The following is a 16,297-nucleotide window of genomic DNA, read 5'->3' on the forward strand; positions in this document are numbered from 1 at the left end:
TTTTTTACACGTAGATTTTCTTACGTGGGCCCTACGTAGAATTTCTACGCGTAGATTTTTTACGTGGGCCCTACGTAGAATTTCTACGCGTAGATTTTTTATGCGTAGATTTATACGCGTAGATTTTTTACGTGGGCCCTACGTAGAATTTCTACGCGTAGATTTTTTACGCGTAGATTTTGTACGTGGGCCCTACGTAGAATTTCTACGTGTAGATTTTTTACGCGTAGAATTTCTAGGCGTAGATTTTGTACGCGTAGAATTTCTACGCATAGATTTTTTACGTGGGCCCTACGTGGAATTTCTACGCGTAGATTTTTTACGTGGGACCTACGTAGAATTTCTACGCATAGATTTTTAACGCGTAGATTTTTTACGTGGGCCCTACGTAGAATTTCTACGCGTAGATTTTATACTATTTTTTTGGGGGGGGATAATTAGAAATTTGTTTCTTAGATATTTAGAAATTTTGTTTGTTGATTTTTTACACGTAGGTTTTTCACGTGGGCCGTACGTAGAATTTCTACGTGTGGATTTTTTGCGTGGGCCCTACGTAGAATTTCTACGCGTAGATTTATTTTTATTTTCTTTAGATTTTTTGAAATTTGTTTTGGGATTTTCCCGCATTGATTTGACACTTAGGTATTTTAATCTTTTTTTTAGATTGTGAGGAATTTTTTTTTTAGATTTGTTGCATGTAGATTTTTTGCGTGGGCCCTACTTAGAATTTCTACGCGTAGATTTTTTACGTGGGCCCTACGTAGAATTTCTACACGTAGAATTTCTACGCGTAGATTTTTTACGCATAGATTTTTTACGCGTAGATTTATACGCGTAGATTTTTTACGTGGGCCCTACGTAGAATTTCTACGCGTAGATTTTTTACGCGTAGATTTTTTACACGTAGATTTTTTACGTGGGCCCTATGTAGAATTTCTACGCGTAGATTTTTTACGTGGGCCCTACGTAGAATTTCGTGGGCCCTACGTAGAATTTCTTCGTGTAGTTTTTTTTTTTTTTTAGAATTTTTTGATTTTATTTTTACACAGATTTTGGACGCGTAGATTCTTTAATTTATTTTTTTGATTTTTATAATTTTTTTTAAAAGACTTTTATAAAAAATTCATTTTGATTTGTTACACGTAGATTTTTTACGTGGGCTCTACGTAGAATTCGTACGCGTAGCTTTTTTACGTGGTCCCTTCGTAGAATTTCTACGCGTAGATTTTTTACGTGGGCCCTACGTGGAATTTCTACGCGTAGATTTTTTACGTGGGACCTACGTAGAATTTCTACGCATAGATTTTTAACGCGTAGATTTTTTACGTGGGCCCTACGTAGAATTTCTACGCGTAGATTTTATACTATTTTTTTGGGGGGGGATAATTAGAAATTTGTTTCTTAGATATTTAGAAATTTTGTTTGTTGATTTTTTACACGTAGGTTTTTCACGTGGGCCGTACGTAGAATTTCTACGTGTGGATTTTTTGCGTGGGCCCTACGTAGAATTTCTACGCGTAGATTTATTTTTATTTTCTTTAGATTTTTTGAAATTTGTTTTGCGATTTTCCCGCATTGATTTGACACTTAGGTATTTTAATCTTTTTTTTAGATTGTGAGGAATTTTTTTTTTAGATTTGTTGCATGTAGATTTTTTGCGTGGGCCCTACTTAGAATTTCTACGCGTAGATTTTTTACGTGGGCCCTACGTAGAATTTCTACACGTAGAATTTCTACGCATAGATTTTTTACGCATAGATTTTTTACGCGTAGATTTATACGCGTAGATTTTTTACGTGGGCCCTACGTAGAATTTCTACGCGTAGATTTTTTACGCGTAGATTTTTTACACGTAGATTTTTTACGTGGGCCCTATGTAGAATTTCTACGCGTAGATTTTTTACGTGGGCCCTACGTAGAATTTCGTGGGCCCTACGTAGAATTTCTTCGTGTAGTTTTTTTTTTTTTTTTAGAATTTTTTGATTTTATTTTTACACAGATTTTGGACGCGTAGATTCTTTAATTTATTTTTTTGATTTTTATAATTTTTTTTAAAAGACTTTTATAAAAAATTCATTTTGATTTGTTACACGTAGATTTTTTACGTGGGCTCTACGTAGAATTCGTACGCGTAGCTTTTTTACGTGGTCCCTTCGTAGAATTTCTACGCGTAGATTTTTTACGTGGGCCCTACGTAGATTTTTTACGCGTAGATTAGCCTTTTTACGTGGGTCCTATGTAGAATTTCTACGGTGTCTGCCCGCTATTCAGACATCCCGCTATTCCGACATGTCTCTATTTAGACATCGCGCTATTACGACATCCCTCTATCTAGACATGCCGCTATTCCGACACTTTTTGGTATCGCTAGTCCGACACGTCATCTTTTTTTATTTATTTTTTAATTTTTTTACAGCTGCGATACCCAGGCGCGTCTCTCTCTATTTTTTTCTTTTCAGCATGCCTATCCCCGGTTTGATGAGGGAGTGATGTTCTTAATCTCAACAACTCATCAAGTGGCAAACAAAACTGACACACATGATAAACAAACAGAACTATGCTGCAGTTTGTTTGTCAAGTTAACCTGTCACCTTCAGTACCACGGACAGCGCGGTGGATGAGCCGTAGAGAAGCTGCATCTGTGAGCGTCTGGGCTCTGGGCTTAGGGCCTGGGGCCTCATTTATCAAAACTGTAAGTAAGCAGTGTAAAACTGCTGCTACTAAATGTTTTGCTTAAGCCTATGGCGAAAAGACACCCAAAATATTTACACCTTTTTCAAGGGGACAGCTCTCCATTCCGACACACCTCCACTTCGACACCCCGCTGTTCCGAAATACCCCCACTTCGAAACACCGCTACTCCGACACCCCCCGCAGCTGTCCAAGGTGCTGAACCGCGTGACGTTGTTTACACTCTGTGTTGCGGCTTGTCTGTGAAACGTGCGCTGCTCAGGGACTGGGCAGATCTGTCCCACTTGCTTTCTCCCCGACTCCGTTGTTGGAGATCTCCCACACAGTAAAAGAAATACCGGTACACTTTTTTTCTTTTTCTCCCCCCCTGCTCTGCTCGAGCGCGGCTGAAGCCGGCCTGAGCTCACACGGGCGCGAGGCTGCTGCAGCCGCCGCTCGCACTGACAGCTGACTGAGGGAGATGCTTTGGTTGGGCTTAGGCAATGAAGAAAGGAGTTGGTTAAGTTTAGTAAAAAGACCAGGTAGAGGCTAGACAGGCTAGAAGCATAATGAACATTATATGTCATTAATATGAAGTAGCCTATTTGCTTGTTTTGCAGTTAATTATGCACATGATCCGTTTGACCCCAAAAAGGAAAAAAGGATCAATGCGCACTGCGCACTGGGGGTTTCCCCCAGCCTTTTCGGAGTAGCGGGGTCTTTAGAAAAAATAGAAAACCCCGCTATTACGATGAATGGAAGTCTATTGTCGGAAAGGCGGGGCTTCGGAAAGGCGGGGTGTAACCCTTTTTCAAATCTATCAAACTGTGCGTGCACAACTCTCCGCAATTTCTCTTTGATAAATCACCTCTTTCGAGGAAATCCGCACACTCACCCCAGCAAGGGTGATGGTGATGACATATCAAAATGCCAGATGTTCTCAACTAGTAACTCAAGACAATAGTGCTGATGTTGGTGTTACAGCTTGTATCTTAATTTCAAAACTTTGAAAATAAATTCATAACAGATCAACTATATGTGCTACGGCTTTGCAACTTTCACTTTGAAATTGCCTAATTTTGTCTCTAAAAAAATTGCCCGGCCCCGACCATTGCTGCGCAGCAGCTATAATCTATAATTATTTTAAAAGCTGATGGGTGAGCTACGTAGAGGTTAGTGACATGAACCAAACAGGGTTAAACAGTGTCACCTGACAGGCTGTCTCCTGCTGCAGACAGGAAACAGGAAGCAGGTATGAACTCAGACCTCAGCTAATAAAATACTTTTTTCATTGATGACAGTGCAGTTTCACCTGTGAAAAGAAGCAGAGGAGCTCCGCCACAGTGAATTATTCATCAGCTGTTAGCAGGAAAAACTAAAGTGTTGCTGCTTTGATTAGATTAGATTAGATTAGATTTGGTGGAATTATATTGATGTGTGCGCAGTAAATGGGCTGCAACAGCAGGAGCTAATGGAAACTGTAAAAACAGCAGAGGAAATAGAACAGAGAGATGATGGAAATATTCTTACCCTCCTGTTTCAGAGCCGTATCATCAGCCTTTTACTACCTGTATTTAACACATTGTAATAGCCAGATCCTCATGTCATTAATATTCTGCGTGTTGTGAATTTTATTTTGTCTATGAACTGGTGCCGTGTCTCCTTCCTGTCTCCTTGCAGAACCGTGACAGTTTTAGATTAAAAAGTGTTACTATAGTGTAGAATTTTATGTGTGGCTGTAAAACAAAGTCTGGTTAAACATTTCCCTTTGGGCTTCAGCTGTTGTGTCATGGTGTGATCAGCAGTTGTGGTCTGGTTGGAAAAGTGAGACAGTCTCCACATGAAACCAAACATGTTGAGAACAGGAGGGAGACTCTACAGTTTCAGATATGATACGTGATATTTTGGGCTCTACATTTGAAACCTGTGCTGCTCTGGCAGATTTAATACTACAGGTTTTGTTTACATATTCAGAAGTGTCAACCTCTGACCTTTTCAAAATGGCAGAACACGCATGGCGACCTTCTCTAAATGACAACAGCAGGTTGGCTTTTTATAGCTGATATGGCCCAGTACAGCTGAGCAGACTTTTTCCTCTTTGGTGTGTGTAGAGGGGTGTAGTTCACACTGTGGAAGGGGAGGGGTCTTTTTCACTTTTCCAAATCACTTACTTATTTTAATCCAGACTATGACATCTTCCTTATTATAGTAACCACGACAACATAGGACTGCCTGCTATAGATAATTAGTGAGTCAGACTTTATTGTCCCAGGGGGACCCAATCTGTGAAAGAGAACATAGAAGAAGCAGCTGGAGCAGTAGAGTTGGATTGGTTGAATGATGCTATTGTAAAGCTGTGGGATGGGGTGGTCCTTTAAGATTATGGAATGCTAACATATTTCAGTGGCTTCTTCTTGCTCCAATTTTTCTTTGAATTTCAATTCTTCCTCTTAATTTTTTCTCCAACTGGTATGATGATATCAGTGCAAAAGTGTATGTAGTCTGGAATGACAATCATCCTTTCATTGAGGTCCTCCTCAAAAATAACGGAGCCTTGAATTTGTGCAATGGCATCCTCCGACCATTATCGGGTTCTGTATAAGATTGTGACTTGTGGTGTTTCAGTTCCTGTTTGTACAGCGAAACTAAAGAAATGACATTGCAATCTGGGAATTAAAGCAGCGGGTGTGACCCCCAAAATTCATCTGTAATGTTACCGCAGCAGAAGTGCAGCATACTTTCCCCTCTGGTGGGAATGCCCACACACACTCTTACTGGGCATGTTAGGGAGTTGTACCAGATAACCTGTGTGTTTTTTTTTTTGGGATTGGACGAGATTTTGGCTTGCCATTAAACTAAGAAGCCAGTCAATGTTAGTCGAGATGGGCTGATAACTCAACAGCTCCTCACTCTCTCTCATAATCCATAGTTTTACTGAAACATTGACATACAGTATGTGCACTGATAACAATCACCCATACTATAAAACAATTCCACTTCATTTAGCAGTAGCACGTACCTATGTGTCGTAATTTCCAGCTCAAAACTAGCCAGGCTGGCGCCGCCTACTGGTTCCGGCGAATTTCATTTGCCTCAACCATGTAGTCAGGAAACTAGCAATGCGTTTCGGTTTGCTCCGTCCGCCAAAACGGTAGGACCAATCAGCGAGCAGATGTGGCGATGACGGGCGATGACGTTGAACTGAAGCGCCCAAACTTAAATACCGGTGTAGTTCCCAAGCTGCGGTAAACAGTTGACGAGATGGATGTCGGCGAAGCTATACGCTCTGTGCTTGAAACTATTCCGGATATTGAAGACTTAAAGCCAGAACAAGAAGCATGTTTGACGAATTTTTTGGAGGGCAAAGACGTTTTTAGCATACGTCACCGCCAAGCAGCAGCGATTAGTCGAAGCAAACGGAAGCAACCGCCTCCCGGAAGCAAACGAATCTCTACGGCTCGTGTTCAGACGCTATATGAAATGTAATGAAATAAGCGGCTGATGCATCAGGCTAGCTCAAAACACCATGGAGAATAAATATCAATAAATAAGTTGTTGTCTTTACTGAGCTGCAGAAGAGTGCTATTTAAAAGCAGCTACTATAACAAGAGCAGATTCTGTAGAAAACAAGATATTCTCCAAATCTGTTTCTATTCAAGTATAACCTACCTCCTCTTCTTTATTTTCCTGCTTTAAAGACTGTGGGAGTTACTGGCATTTCCAATTACCCCTACATTTACTACTCTTTTCTCATATGAAAGAATAACACAATATTATCTTATCCTTCCATTAGTCCCCTTCTTTGTTTGGCATTTCTCCATGGAGATCAGCCCATGCCTTCCCCTCCACTCACTGCAGATTGCATTCTTTTGTCAAGGACCCCCTCAGGTGCAAGCTGGTGTCTGAAGTGAAGATGGATGGAAGGGAAGCAAAGAATAAGAAGGAGAATAAAATATTGACAGAATGAGAAAAGTAAGGGATCCTCTGAGTCATGAAGCGTGGAATTGAGTGTGTATTCCCTTGTTTCATAACATGCAGTGTTGAAGGAACTGTCCTCAATCTCTTCACTTGAAGTAATGTGAGTACTTAAGACTCTGTCTTATAACGTTCCGTTATTATCTCATAGCGTGATGAATGTGCAGGTCACAACTTGTCCACGTGGGCGTTTTGGAGTTGTTGGATTGTGTATTTGATGAGTTTGATGAGGGAAACCAAGAAATCCCATTAGCTTCCGTAGCGTAGCTCTGAGTAGCTTGTGGCTCTGCTCCGCCGTTCTAAAAATAGCTTGCACCGACAATGAAAGGTAACAAACCTACTCCTAAAACTATAGGGATTATGGCAATGGGCCAATTTGTCAAAAGGTTGAACTACCCCTTTAAATGTCAAGAAAACAAAACACATCAACCTTTTCCCTTGTCTATGTTCATGTCGTATATCCTGTACTCCATATAAACATAATGTTGACTAGTTATATAAGTTAAATAGGTGATGTGAAGCTGGTGTGCTTTTGTTACCTAATACATGTAGTATGTCCTGTATGAAATTGCAGAAATAATAAAAATACTGCATAAATACTGGAAGTGATAATTGTAAGTGTGAGTGTAATTACTTTAACTTCTCAGCATGTGTGTTTCTGATGGTGTGGGCTGTTAATACCAGTTTTGGTGGGGTGGTGGTGGTGGTGGGGGGGGTGTCTGCAAAGTATTTTGTTCTGCAGTCACAGTAATCCCACAGCTCTGTAGGCAGCGTGGAGTTGACTGTGACTGCAGAGCCGATGCTGTGATCATCTCTCATCACTCCCCTCATGTGAATAGACCGGGGGAGATGAAATTGATGGGGGAGGTTTAATGTAGTCATGGAGAGTTCTCATCAGCATGATCCCAGACAGGGGAATGAAACTCAATGAGTTGTTCATTAAATTTCAGGACTTTCTGACACACACCATCGACACACACTGACAGCACATAGGGTTGCAAATCACAACCACTGGACGTGGAGTGGGATTGAATCATCACCGAGCCACTCTCCGTGGAAATGAATTTAATGCTTGCTTCATGATCACCATAACAATCACGTTTTGTTGACTCCCTCCTCTTCATCTCCTTCTCTGACTTCATTAACAACTGTTGGATCATGATTTTATAAAGATGAGTAAAACCTGCATAAACTCCCAAGTAATTATGATTATGATTAAATGTATTTCTAACCACTGAGTGATACATCATTTCACCCATTCTGGATAATTTGTTCATCAGAAAAAAGGGGACTTGTGAGTCATCTGCATTACTGTTGGAGCTTAATGTTCGTAATTAACAAAACCGAAGGCATCTATTTCATGGAACAGAAATCTTTCTATTAAATGAACTCTAACAAGCCAAACTGAGGCCACACATCACTGTGGGACCGCTTTTATGCAATGGCCTCTCATCCCTGTTGACAGACAAGAAATGAAAATGATGTCCTTGTTTATTTTGATTAAGCAGTGGACAAATCCAAGGTTTAATTCACGGTCGCGTGTATACGTCCCTCTAAACCTCTGTGGTTGGAAAGTGACGTCTGGAGCTATGGATATTAGACGACACACCTATAATTTAACCTCGCACATGTCAGTGATTATCACATCATCAGTAAACGCTCCGGGATGATGTTACCAACTCTTGTCAACACCATTCTTAAAAAACTGAGTACAGGTAAACAGCCTGGAAATAAATGAACTGCACTGGCTTTAATTTAAACAAGACTACTGAAATATTGTGCGGTCTGTGGAGGCCCTGATTCATATAACACACTGATGAGTTTTGCATTCTCATGGCCCAGTGGCTGGAAAATGTTTGAACCCATATTGGTGCTAGAAGAAAGGTCATCAAATATCACAGTGGTTCTTATTGTGGGGAACATCCAGCATAGGTAATTCATTTTACTATATGATTGGAAAATAACTGCATGGAAAATCATCAGGACTTGATATTACCACCATCCACACCTCCTGTTGTCTGCACTGACAGCATGTCGGAGGCTGGCCTCGTCCAGTTTGCCACCTGTTTGACCTCCTGCCTGGTAATTCTAGCTTTCCTTTTGTATTGCTCTGCTCAGGCATTGCTCTGATGTCCCTTTAACATTGCACAAGTCATTTCAAATGTATGGATGCTTGTTGGTTTCATGGTTGTAACATATGAAAGGTTTAGTCGTAATGTTTGTGGCATTTCAACAGAAAGTCTGGCCAGTTGTTCCCAGTGCTGCTAATTGTCATGGAGTCACAATGGAGGACGTGGCCAATAAAGAATCTGGGCTGAGCATTCTGGGAGGTGAGCTGTGAAGACTATCACCACACTTTGGCACTCACCTCTCTAACACAACTGTGCATGAGAGACCATTGAGCTTTCGGGGTCTTCGCTGGTCATGACTGAACTAGATTTTTATTGTGGTTGAAATCTTTTCACAGCTGCTGCCTGAGGAATGTAAATTTGAAATGGAGCATGAGGGTCTAATATGTCCCCAGACTCTAGGCAGCGTTCACATTCACAGACTGCTGGGGCGGGGGGACGGAGGCAGAGCTGTGTGACATTACCTGCCACATAGGTTCCGACTATGATCTGACATACTTCAACATATTCCCCTAATAAATCTGTAATGGTTTTCTGCCATTTTCATATTGTAAAAACCTGATGTCCACAACAATGAACTAGCAACAGAACTCTAATAGTGTAAGATCCAACTGGAATGGAAGGGGCACAGAGAAACTAGCCATTAGCATTCAACTAGCATTTAGTGTATTTATGTGTTTATGAAAAAAAAAAATTGGGACCAGATGGTCGTTGCTTGTCAAAAGTGTCACCTCTTGTCTTAATGATAAAAGAGGTTGTTATAGACTCTTGCTTGAAATGAAATAAATGAAATGAAATGCTTCAGGTCTCCAGATCAGATTTGAAGTGACAAGGTGGGCAGTGTCGGTTGATTATCATCTTCAGTAAAGGAAAAGGAGAGACACAGACAAGAGTTAGTTAATATAAAACAATATGGTTCATTTTGGACCAGTAAATATACCGTAGATGACCATTTAGTAGCCCGGGCTTTAATATGCTAAATCGACTTGGACCCCAGGCGTTTATAAGAACCAGGCGCGTATTTGCAACAGGCTACAATTTATTTTTGCAATGAGCAGCACCAGACCATCATGCAAAGAACAAGGATTTCACCATAGGACCACTGGAACAAAACTACTTTTTTCACCGACACATGTTTATTGACATCAGACAATAAATACAAAGACTGTTTGTCTGTGTTACGGCGACACAGGGAGCTGATCAGAGCAGCCAATCAGATCAGTGTTATGAACGATAGCGGGAGGAGGGAAGGGGGGGGGTGTCGATCGCGGTCATTTCAGCACTGTACATTAGCGCATTTATCTATTTGTCTTTGTCGTCCAGCGCAACCTGTCCCGCTAGTGCACCTGTGTTTGTGTGTCTGTGTCTGTGTGTGTGTCCGCCTGCATGCGAGAGAGAGAGCGAGAGGAGGGGCTGACTGACAGAGGTAGGAGTCGCTGTTGAAAAAAACTTTTTTTTTTCTGTGCAAGACTGGTAAACACTTAATCGCCCGGGCGTTTAATTGAACCGGCGTTTATTATGCCAAATGAGCTCGGACCCCGGCGGCTATTAGAGCACAGGCGCGTATTTGCACGCGGGCGATTATTTGGTCATCTACGGTAGCTCTTAATGCTAATGTTGTCTTTCTCCTTTAAAAATCACACATTAGTTTAATTAGGGCTTAAGCCGTGTGTTTAGGGCACCAACCACATGGGTGAAAACACAGTGAGCACTAAGTCCACAGTTAACTCCCATTCGGCCAGACTCCATGATGCATGTCCTTCCTCTACTCAGAGTTCCTGTTCTCTCTTCACTGTTTTATCTGATAATAATAAGGCATTGAGAAAATGTCTAAAAATAATTAGAATGGTGATGGTCATTGATATAGTGACAATGTCATAAATAACAAATACCAAGAAAAACATTGAAGCTCATTGAACATGTACTTCCGCAAATGTTACATTGAAACAGGTGAAATCACAACTTCACAATCAAAATTATTATGAAATGTAGCTCAAGAGTAAGATGGCATGGGAACAGTTGATGACAGTAAGTGAGGAAAGGGAATTAAAAAGTCCTCTGATTGTATATTTTGGAGAGTCATTTGGTAGACTTTAAAATGGGACAAATCACATTACAGTAATGTGTGTTTTCCCCAACACAGACTGGGAACTTAAGTCTCAGACGTCCACTGACTAAAATCCGTTATAAGGTTAAAATATAGTAAAATATGTATTCCTTAACACAAATTTAATTAAAAACTATTTTGTTCCTGTCAGAGAACACAACAATGACAAATATTCAAAGAGAAATGATGCAGAGAATTTTCGGATTATGAACACAATAGAGCAACATGGCATATTACATTATATACAATATAAATTTGTTTTTAGATATTGTAATACTTACATGTTATATAATATTAGATTTGTTTTGTTATAGACATGAATTCAGATGACATATGTGCCTTTAGAGGCTGGATGTTGTGTGGTGGCAGTCACTCTGTCACTGAGCAGGAGGTTGGTCAATAGTTACTGAATATAAAGTCATTGCACGCAGCATGAAGCAACCTGTCCACAGGCCTGGAAACATATTGCTCTTTCTGCACTTATTAATGCAGCAGCACAGGCCTTACAAACAGACACCAAACTAATTACCATTCTCCCTGTGTTGACGTGTTGCAGCCTGCTCCGCCGGCATGTAATGCTATCCAGATAACTGCTGTATGGCATTAGCAACTCCATCTGTAACCCTCCTTTTATATTAGCACCAGTGCTATCAGTCCTATTACCTGAGATAGCCTCTGGCAGCTTGCACTGAGACATCCGTTTGCCCCGCGTTCTCCGTGATCTGTGTGCAAACATGAGCTCCAGCCCAATCTCAAGGAAGTGATATAGAGGCAAGACTTGAAACGTAAAATAGCACTGCTGTCTAAATGACTACAGGATTGAAGGTAAATGGTAACCCCCCCGCCGGCCAGGCAATGAACCTCTCCTCACCACGAGAGCTTAATCACAGAGGTGAAATGCCAACATGCAGCTATTAACCCCGACCATCTACAGCGTGGCCATTTCCCCTTGTCTCGCTTTACTTTCAGCCTCCGAGAGTGCATGCATCTTCCTTCCTTCCTTCCTTCAGCTCCCAGCCTCGTATTTCATCTCTCCACTTCCATCACTTACAAGAGCTGTCCTACATGACAGCTCCCAAAAGGTAGAAATATGTGCAGACGAAGCACCGTGATTCATTTTTTTTTGCCTGACAGTCCTCCGGAGAGCTTGCTAAGGAGGCCCGCTATTCAAACTGAGCGAGGTAAATTGTCAACCCCCACCACCACCGACCCCACCCCCACATCCGGCTCCATCCCGCTGACACTTATTGTTTTCTCGTAAGAAATCCGGTATAAGAATATCTTGATTGCATGCTTGGATTCTGCTGCATTTATCACTTCCATGGCTCAGTGGGGACGCAGTATGTGATAGCTCCAGCCCCGATGTCTCTGTTCCAGCAGAGAATTAAGTTTTTTTTTTTTTCTGAGAGGAAGTCATAGTCGCCAGGGCGCTGGAACCTTTGAATTCAGACAGACTTGTGATTAATTAGGCCCTGGATCTGCCGGCTGCCCTCAGACCTCATGGGGGAAGACTTGCTCTCATCCCCCCCAAAACAGACTTCTCTTCATGGGTTGGAGACTCAAGTTGATCCCCTGGCAGACTCGGTGGCCTCGAGGTGCCTGTCCTACATTTCACACGGCGCTCTCTTTCGTATATTTGAATTGGACAAGGTGCTGTGCATACCAAAGCACTCTGCCAAGCCTCGCATTGTTCGCACAGTGACACCGTGAGGCAGTCTTGATGAGGAATTGTATATGAGAAAATGACAAAGTGTCACCGGATACATCTAAAAGCAAACTTCAATTATTGAAATCATATGAGCAGATGTAGACTTTTGTCATGGGCAGCCCTGAGCAATTTCCTCCGCTGCATCATACGTCACGGGGGGGAAACGTCGCTGAACGGCTTCCAGCGCGTCATGTCTGTGTCAGAGCCTGACAGACGTCTCAAATTACACTTTCCACACAGTTTGTATCCATGTGAATTTGCAGCAGCAGATAATGAGGGCAAACTTCAAAGCCTGGACTTTGACGTATATTTTAGCGGTTACTGCTGCACTGATAGGGTTCAGAAAGATGCTGTCGCTTCCATATCAAAGTCCCCTTGATCTCAAATCATGCAGTTAAGGCAGACATTTTAAATACTAATTCATGGGATGAGAATACAGACAATACACAGGCAGTAGCTGGGCAGCATCAGTCAGAGCTGAATCGGGTTAAATGAAGGTTTATTTGTTAAACTTTTCAAACAAATCAAATCAAAGACAAATGACATGTTGGCTATACTGACCATGCAACTCAACAGGACGAGTGCTTTATCTTGTCTAACTCTGAAATGATTTGCTCCATTACTGTCAGTCACTGCTGTGCATCATCTCCACCGGGTGCCAACGCAACACTCATTTTAAAAATCCTATTATAGTCCGCTCTCTTTTATTAGATCGCATTCTGATAAATTCTCTTACCAAAGTCTCTGTGACCATCGTCCTCTTACCGTCCCTCTACTCATCACTTTGCCCTTCCAGCAATGGCTGAACAAGCAGCGAGACGTTCAGCGAGTGTGTCACTGCTCAGGTTAGTTAGAGGCTCTTTAACCTTACTGATGGAGGCGGTTGGCATGTATGCAGCCTAGAAAAAGAAATACCAGGCAGCAGGCTGGAAAAATTGGCATTCTACCAACTGTGGAGAAGCAATGGAAAGAGTAAAAAATGCAGTATTCAATCAATATTTTGAATTAAGGATGGATCAGATATTATTGTACAATAATCAAAGGGGCTGAACACTTTCACCTCATTAATCAGCCTTGTTTCAGCAGCAGCATAACTTCCATGATGGGATCAATATGTTAATGTAATATATTTACTACAGTACATTATCTACATTCATTTTAATCCTAACTATACTTCTGTTTTTTGACTTAAATTTTGCCCAGCACCCAACATTGACAGGAGAATGTTATTGCAGTTTTTAAAAAGTGTTTCCTTACATTATACATTAGAGCGGCAAGTCTGACAACAGGAGAATCAAAAGCAATCTCTTCTGATACAGCATGTGTGCCATTATATGTTGAAAACTGTCTTTTGGAGATTGCTCTGTACCCATGAATGCACACAGGAGACAGAAAATGCTGAAAATATCCAGACTTTTCCTAACATCCAGCCAGCAAGTGCTGATTAGATAGCACTTGTTATGATCATAGGTCATTGTGCCACACAATGGCAGGTCATCAACGCTCATCTGGGCCAAATGCTGCGGGTGGCAAGTGGCGACATTCAGTCATCAGACTAAGCAGCCAGCAAGAAATCATGTTCAACACACAAACACACACACGTTTGTATGGCTATCTTTGTGAGGACACTCATTGGCATAATGTTTTCCCTAGCCCCTTACCCTAACCGTTAGCCTCGTAAACCAGCCGCTCCCGGAAATGCATTTAATTTCATTTCTGAGGGAGAGTCTGGCCTCATCGCCGTTGTAAGCGTTTGGCCTGAAACCCTCAGAGGGCCGAGCCAATCAGCGTCGCCGCTGTGATTGACACAGCACGTTGGCCAATCAGGGACTGACTGGTGCAAAGCCCCGTCACTACACCAACTTGCTGATTGGCTGAATGGGGTTGTCTGTCAACGCTACTACTCCCGCCCAGCTCCCGCCCACCCCAAACGCTTACAACGGAGATGAGGCCAGACTCTCCCTCAGAAATGAAATGAATTGCATTTCCGGGAGCGGCTGGTTTACGAGGCTACCTAACCGTAACCATCTAAAACAAATGCCTAAGCTTAACCATTACTCTTAACCTAACTTAACACTCAATCAACCTTTGGAAAGGGTCTGAGAAAGTGAGGACTGGCCAAAATGTCCTCACTTTCCCAAAATGTCCTCACTCTGATGGTTTGAACTCAAACTGGTCCTCACATGTATAGTTGTACAAGTACACACACACACACACACACACACACACACACACACACACACACACACACACACACACACACACACACACACACACACACACACACACACACACACACACACACACACACACACACACACACACACACACACAAGAGGTTTGTTTACTAGATTAATCACTAGTTCACAGTCTGTCTCCCTGAAATACACTTCTCTCTTAGCCTGACTTGTCCTCCTCAGACTACAAGGTGAGACCATGGAGAAAGGTTTGCCAGCAATCATGGTGGCTGAGGCTCAGTGTCTCCAAGTGCCACCATCACGAGCTGTTGAGGTGCTTGTGTTCATTGTGGAGGAAGTGATGAAAAGGTCAGACTGGGATTAGAAAGACTCCCAATCACCTCAGGATCTGTCTTCTGAAGGTCAAGCCTGGTATTAAACAGCCAACTGTAAAATGTGAAGTTTTGGACCAACACTGAAGGACGGAAATAATCAGGCTGAAAAATGATTATTATACTGTTGTAGTTGGTGGCGGTGGAAATGTTTTAGAGCTGTGTACATTCATACTCAAATTATTCTCTTGATTAATTGATATAGTTTGTATAATGTTAGAATATAGTGAAAGACACCTGTCACAGAGGTCAATGTTACATGAATAACTCAGTTTATCCAAAATTCAAGATTATTGTCATTATTATCATCATTGAAATGGGCCAAAATCATGAAGATTTTTCATTGATCAAGTCAAACTCAGAGACGACAGGAGCAAGGCAACAGCAGCAGCAGTTTATAGAGAAATAGACAAATATGACAGATACCCAACAACCTAGAAACACCTCAGAAAAAGAGTGGGAAAAAAACACCCTGTACTCAGAGGTTCAGGTTTATACGCTGATTAAAACAGGTTACAGATCATTTCTCGGAAGTCCTTGGCCTTGACATGTTTTCACCCAGTCTTGTATAATTTTTATGACATCCTCAGACAGTTGGAAGTTCTGATATCATTTCATCTTTGTCACAAGTTTCTGGGGAACAGTCTGGCCACCAGCATTTTAGTAGACCAACTTATTGTTTTCCACATATTTAAATTATACCATAAGATAGATGCACAGATATTAAAATATATCTTTAATTCACCCTGACTGTCTTCGTTCCTTAATTCCCCTGTCACCAAAGATGTCAGAGTTTTATGTACACTTCCTCACATTCTCCCATCAAGTTTGTTTCCATATATCCCTACCTTTCCCCATTTTGACTCTACACACAACAAATATAAATGAGGCCCAATGACTTTTTTGAGATTCTGGTCGTATTCTTTTGGATTTTTGATAACCGAAAAGTAACATACATTTTGACCAGAGATTAACCGATAAGGTGAACCAGCACAAGGCAGAAATGACTAAGACATTTCAAAATAAAACTGAATAGCAATGAAATGGAATGGAAATGATGATGATGAAATGTGAAGTTAACATTTGTCTGGAATGAACAGTCATCAAATGACATTGCACCATTTCATGTTTTCTTAAAT

This window comes from Trachurus trachurus, assembly GCF_905171665.1.
Source record: "Trachurus trachurus genome assembly, chromosome: 22".
Taxonomy (NCBI): Eukaryota; Metazoa; Chordata; class Actinopteri; order Carangiformes; family Carangidae; genus Trachurus; species Trachurus trachurus.